The 6313-nt window shown below is 34.2% G+C and overlaps 1 long non-coding RNA gene across 1 annotated transcript; it reads right to left on the reverse strand.

The window, feature by feature from the left end:
• Positions 1–2800: 2800 nt before the first annotated feature.
• On the reverse strand, positions 2801–6070 carry LOC131304021 (uncharacterized). The gene is made up of 3 exons (XR_009192285.1): positions 5852–6070; positions 4097–4999; positions 2801–3888 (listed from the first exon to the last, which is right to left on the reverse strand). It is a non-coding gene; the product is annotated as an uncharacterized LOC131304021 (long non-coding RNA).
• Positions 6071–6313: the final 243 nt, after the last annotated feature.

The following is a 6313-nucleotide window of genomic DNA, read 5'->3' on the forward strand; positions in this document are numbered from 1 at the left end:
ACCAATTTAAAGATATAACTAGTTCTTTTATCCAGTTAAAATAGAATTAGGACAAATAAATTGGGACGGAGGGAGTATATTTGTTCATAAGGTAACTATATTGTTTCGTATAAAGTAATCTAAATGAACAAATAGAACATTTATATGTGAGAGTTTATTATAATAACAAATGACTTCCTTCAGTTTGTTGCAAACTTATGGAATTGTATACAACCGTGGAGAAAGGTTTCAGGATCCGTTTCAGAGGCCAGAGTTCTTGAATTGCTCCTGGTAGTTTGCCCAACAGAATGCATGAGAGAGAGAAAGGAGTTTCTTTTGTTTTAAGTATACAAAAGAGGGTGTAGCATAATGGAATGTGGCAACACACTAAATCAAGTTTCCTTTTGTCTGACTATGTGCTGTTTGCAATAAATGTAAAACCAAAGCTGATGACATTTGATTTGTAAAGTAAATATAGTTACTCTAAATTTGATAGTTTAGTTTTGGTAATTTGATCTAGTTAGTAGATATTTTGTAGGTTCTAAGATTTGTGTCCAATTTGTTTTGGCAATATACACTGAATTAAGTTTCCTTTTGTCTGACTTTGTAATGTTTGCAATAAATGTAAAACCAAAGCTGATGAGATTTGGTTGGTAAAGCAAATATAGTTGCTCTAAATTTCAATTAGTTTAGTTGTGGTAATTGGATTTAGTTAGTAGATATTTTGTAGGTTCTAACATTTCTGTCCAATTTTTTTTCCTATAATGATTTCTAAAATTATAAATTGATATAATTTTAGCAAAATTGTTTTTTTTCCTCAATTTTTTGGGCTTTTTTGTGTATTAATAATGTTATGAATATGTTATTGTTCACAAATTTTGTTATTTGGGGGGGGGGGGGGGGTTATTTGGGGGGGGGGGGGGGGGGGGGGGGGGGGGGGGTTGGGTTGTAATGTTTTGGAAATTAGGGTCCATTAATTTTAGAAATATAATTTTTGTAATATAAAATATAAAATATTATATGTTTTATTGTTGTTGTTGAGAGACAATTCTATAGTAGAGAATTTAGAGTAAATATTTAAATTTGCATATTGTTTAATTCCGGTACTATAATAAGTTAACCTGTATAGTGAATAAATTTAGTACTTTGCACCTAGGCACAATGAACGGGTTATTTGCCAATACCACTATATATTATTTTTTTGGCTATAAATGGGAGGAATAGTAGTCAGTTCGGACTGGTTAATTTTTTACTATTCTTTTGTAGTAGTTATATTAAGTTAGAAGTGATTTTTGTAGTTGTTTTAGTGAATGCATGAGAGAAAAGACCTATACTTCAAATAATGCAGGCAGAAGAATCAAGGAACTTACATTGGAAAATTGACAATGGTTTTTTTTTTTTGGCTCGATGGAATGTTTTGTGTGTTTCTAGAGTTTAGAACCAACCTAAAATCGCAATTATTCTACAAAAATGATAAACCTTATCTCAGAATTACTTTAGCATAATTTTCAGAGTAACACAACTTGTCATATAAAAGAAGAGATATGAACAAGGATACCAGTATTTATTTTAAAACAAGTGATCCATTACAGACATGGAACTAAGCCACTAAAGTTTAAAGAACAAAGTCACAGCTACCGAACCTGAGTAGAGATTTTTACCGAAGCTGAGGAGAGATTTTGACAAACGCAACAAAAACCAATAGATTAAAAAGGATGACTGTGTGTCTTCCTTCTAAAATAGTAGCATGCCCCATGGATTGCTTCCATTTGAATTAGGAAAAACATATCATTATTTAAACATAATACATAGACAAACTATTACAAACCGAACATAGCAGCGCATGAATAATTAATAGAAGTAGCATAGCAGCTATTTGTATATTGATTGTCTCTGCACTTGGAAAATGGATATTTCTGAGAACAATCTCACAATACAAATTCTTTCCACATGCATTAGAATCACTCATAAATCTTCTCAACACAATTGATAAGCACCCAATAATGCATATTCTTAGTGCTTAAGTGCTTAGTTTTATCATTTTATGTTTAGTTAATTTAGCTTTTTATTTGATATTACACGTAGGATCACTACAAGAAAAATCACATATAATAGAGTGCAAAAAACATTGTGGAAAGTAATAGACAGCGTTCTTGTGAACACTGTATTAGCCCATGTTATTAAAAGGTTTGAACTTTTTACAGCGTTCTTTGACCGCTGTCTTTGGGATACTTTTAATAGCGTTCATCAACCACTGTATTCTACATTCTTTTAATAGCATTCTTCAAAGAACGCTGTCTTTGATAAACTTTTAATAGCGTTCAAAGAACGCCGTCTTTGGTATGCTTTGTTAATAACGTTTTGTGCATGCTGTATATGTTTGAGATTTTTTTAAATAGCATTTTTGTGATTGCACCCTTGTTTAATATTGTTAATCACATCCAACATGGATATTACAATAATTTTTTTGAGAAGAAAAGACCCAAATACAAATCTAAAACACTTCAATGCAGCCAAAGTAATTAAATAAATTCATTTATTGGGGTAAATATTCGTTACATGAAAGAGTTGCAAAAATTACAATGACCTAATTCATAGAGTACTACCAAGATCTCCAATGGCATAAATGGTAGCCGTGAACAAGCTAACAAAAGTAATGAGTTAATGAAAATTTCCTATGTTGCAAGCTTATTTATCATTAGAGTTTTGTCTCTTTTTCCTCCCAAAGCCAAGCACTTCGAATTGCTGCATTCTTCTTGATATCCTGTGAGACAAGCTGATGATTCATGAAGGTATATTCATAAAAGGCCTACAAGAAAAGAAAAGAAAAAGATTACATTCAATGAAGATTGAATGAGCCCAAGGATACAATGACCCAAAGAACCAATCTAGAAAACCCGGATAAATCCTAAATAACTATGATCACCACTTCCTCAGGTCCTAACTCAGAACACAAGCCGGCTTGTAGCATTGATTAGTCACCGCTTAAAGCAAAAATGACAGATATCAATATTCCATCAGCCTTAGAAATCCAGCAGAAATACATAGCATCTCCAATCCTTCAAACCCTCCCAATCTTAGGAGTTGAGAACAAATGTGACAGTGGATAACTCGAATCTATAAAAATAGGAAAATTTGCGCAGCCTCCTATCAATACCCTTAACCACGGTAGATGAATCTCAATAATAACAGCCAAGCCACAACTATACCCATCAAGCAGAGATCAACTCTTAACCCTCCAAATATTGGAGTTGAAAAGAGCATTCATAATTCACAATCTACCACATCTAAGAAGAATCAACAACAATTGGAGACACATCATAATCCTTGACTAAGACTACATGGACATCGCCCAATTCTCCTTTCCTCACCCCCACGTCCCCATCCTATTTGGACTAAACGCAATTTGTAACTCCCGTATTCTCTTCATTTCGATGGAACAATCACAATCAAAAACTTCAATCACACATTACAGATTATCTCTAACTATTTAAATAAAAAAAATTATATAACAAGCAACCCGTAATAAAAAAAAATCAGTCACCCTCACACCTTTAAAAGTTCATGAGTAATTTTTTACTTGCAACAAGATATGAGATAACTTTAGTATCAAAAGTTCTATCACTCATGTATAATGTATAAGAATGCATACTATACAAAATCTCAAGACAAATATCAACTAGTAAGAGTATAATGGAAGTTAGACCTTCTGGTTACTGTAGAGTTTGAGACTTACACTACCATTATTTCAAGCAAGAGGCACATCAACATTATCGTCTTATGGATCCGCTCGCCGAGCTTTATATCTATCATTGGGTTTCAATCGGTCATCCTAAGCAATTAATTGGCTTAGGATATGGAAGAGGATCGGCACCTTCTTTTGCTCTTTGTCTCCAATCTGCAATTCAGCTATACAAGTGGGTTAGGCACCGAAGGATCACTGATAAGGCAATCATCAATCAATCAATCGAACGAACGAATTGAGTTACTAGAACATTACAGTATAGAGAAGTTCCATAAAGCCCATATAAAATATTTAACCAACTTACGAAGAACGAATCGGATAAATATGAGGTGTTAATGTTGCAATCTTAAAACTACACCAAAATGCACATACCTTTCACTTGTCTTTTCCTTAACATTTTTTTTAAACCTAATTTTAACTTTGAGGCTCTCCAAAGTTCATCCATTTTTTGAAAAACAAGGATTAATGAGGCTGAAAGAGCATTGGAAAGAAGAACATATACTTGCAAAAATTGGTGATCAAAACATATACTTGTCAAATCGAGTAACAGATATGACAAGTTGCTTAAATTCTCATTTCTTGCTACTCAAACCTCAATCACTAATAGATCAGCAAGAAAAGGCAAACATAAAAAAGACAAACCCAATGGCTTAGCAAAAGCCCAATCCTTCACTAGATTATCTGAAAAGAGAATACAATCAAGACTTAGATAGGGTCATGCCCAAATATGTTGACATGCTCAAAAGGAGTACATACACAATATATGAGCCTAAATTGCACAACCAAATACTAGTTTGTTTGGTCCTTCAAACATTTAGACCATACCTGCATGAAGTTTCCCAATGACCTTGCAATTGGTTGCATATACATGGGACGAATAGAACATCACCAGCTACTTACAACAAATATAGAAGAATAATTACTAATAGCCAAAGAAAAATGAGAATGCTTGTAGCTGTTACTTAAGAATAAAACCAAACTAATGACTAGAGTTCAACGCCATTTGCCCATGAAAGACGACGTGACTATATATCTTATTTTTCCTCCACTATAGTAACACAAGAAATTGAGTCCCTCGTACAGTTGCACAACCGTGTTTGACAAGTTTTAGTGACCACGTACTCTCTCCGGAAACAAGTACTAAAAGAACTTTGAAGGCATGAAGCATATAATTCTACAGTTTAAGAAAGCTTACAAGTTTATAACCATGGCACCACCACAAAATAATCACCATTAACTTTTCCAACGACACCTTCCTAATTCAAATCGTGATTGCTGCAAAACAAGTAAAATATACATTAATCACTAAGGAGCAAATACTTTATGAAAAAAATGGATAGTAGGTAGATGGGGTCAAACTCAGTGGATGAGTAACAAGAAAAATACTTGCTGTAAAAATAAAAATACCCAATATAATAGGGGAGAACATACTTATGAAAAAAATAGGGGAAAACATATATAACAATTTGCCTCGTAAGGCACTTGAAAAATAAGTAGACCTAAGTTTCTTACTAATTAATCCAAACGTCAATCGATCAATATCCAAACTAACCCTTAAACACAAAACACTAATCATAAATACATCAACAAACATGAAGTCATGAAAATAGATACGCTTAAAGAATAGTCCCTGTATGAATTCCCTGGCCCACTTTGCATGGCAATTGAAAGAGCAAAACATGAAGATATGTAGAGCCTTCTACGACCAGAAAACTTGTGTTGGTTAACAATCTTCAAATCATTCAAAACCTCCATTGCCTAATACTTGAGAAATTTCAAGTAAGTCAAAAAAAAAGCTTTACTAAAACACACACACATCTGTTCAAAAAAAAACACACACACACACACACGCACACCAAAAAAAATATAATAGAGTTAGACCAACCAACATCAGGCATCAATAAGCAAATCCCAAAGAGAAAGCAAAGCATGGATAATTGACTAAATATATGAAAACAAAATAAGTTCACTTAAGTAATAACACTTGTTTAGGGCTGCTAGTAGTGGAATTTTGCTTGCCAAAGCTAGGGATCGGTTGTGCTTGGGTGCTTTTGTGCCTGTGCAATCGAGGGATAGAGATCTAGAGGGATCTAGAGTTTGACGAATAGGAGGAAATTGAGGACTTACATTTAGCGAACAGGAGGACTTAATTTCAATCCTCCATCATAATTGATATCTACGGTTTTGGTAGCCACACTGTTGAAATCAAAACCCCAAAACAAAAATATGTATATACGTAGATATATCTTGGGTCTATCGAGAGAGAGATACCTTGTGAAGTAGAGGTGAGAGTTGGGAGCCGTCGACTGTTGGTGCTACTGAAGGAGATGAACGCCATGGATACACCATGGTTCTAGGGTTTCTTTGCAGAACAAGATGGAGGGGAGAGGGAGAGGAACTGGTGAAATCGATGTGTGAGGGTTTCTCAGAGCGTTGATGAGATTGTCGAAGGGGGAGTCGGTGTGCGAATGGCACCGGTACTAAAATCTTGAAATTTTTAGCAAATCGATTTTGGGTGCGGTGGAATAGCACTTTCGAAATTTTGGTAGATCGCTGTTGTGGCCTTTAAGAAACGTTATTATTGTTGAG

Source organism: Rhododendron vialii, chromosome 10a (assembly GCF_030253575.1).
Source record: "Rhododendron vialii isolate Sample 1 chromosome 10a, ASM3025357v1".
In the NCBI taxonomy this organism is placed as follows: Eukaryota; Viridiplantae; Streptophyta; class Magnoliopsida; order Ericales; family Ericaceae; genus Rhododendron; species Rhododendron vialii.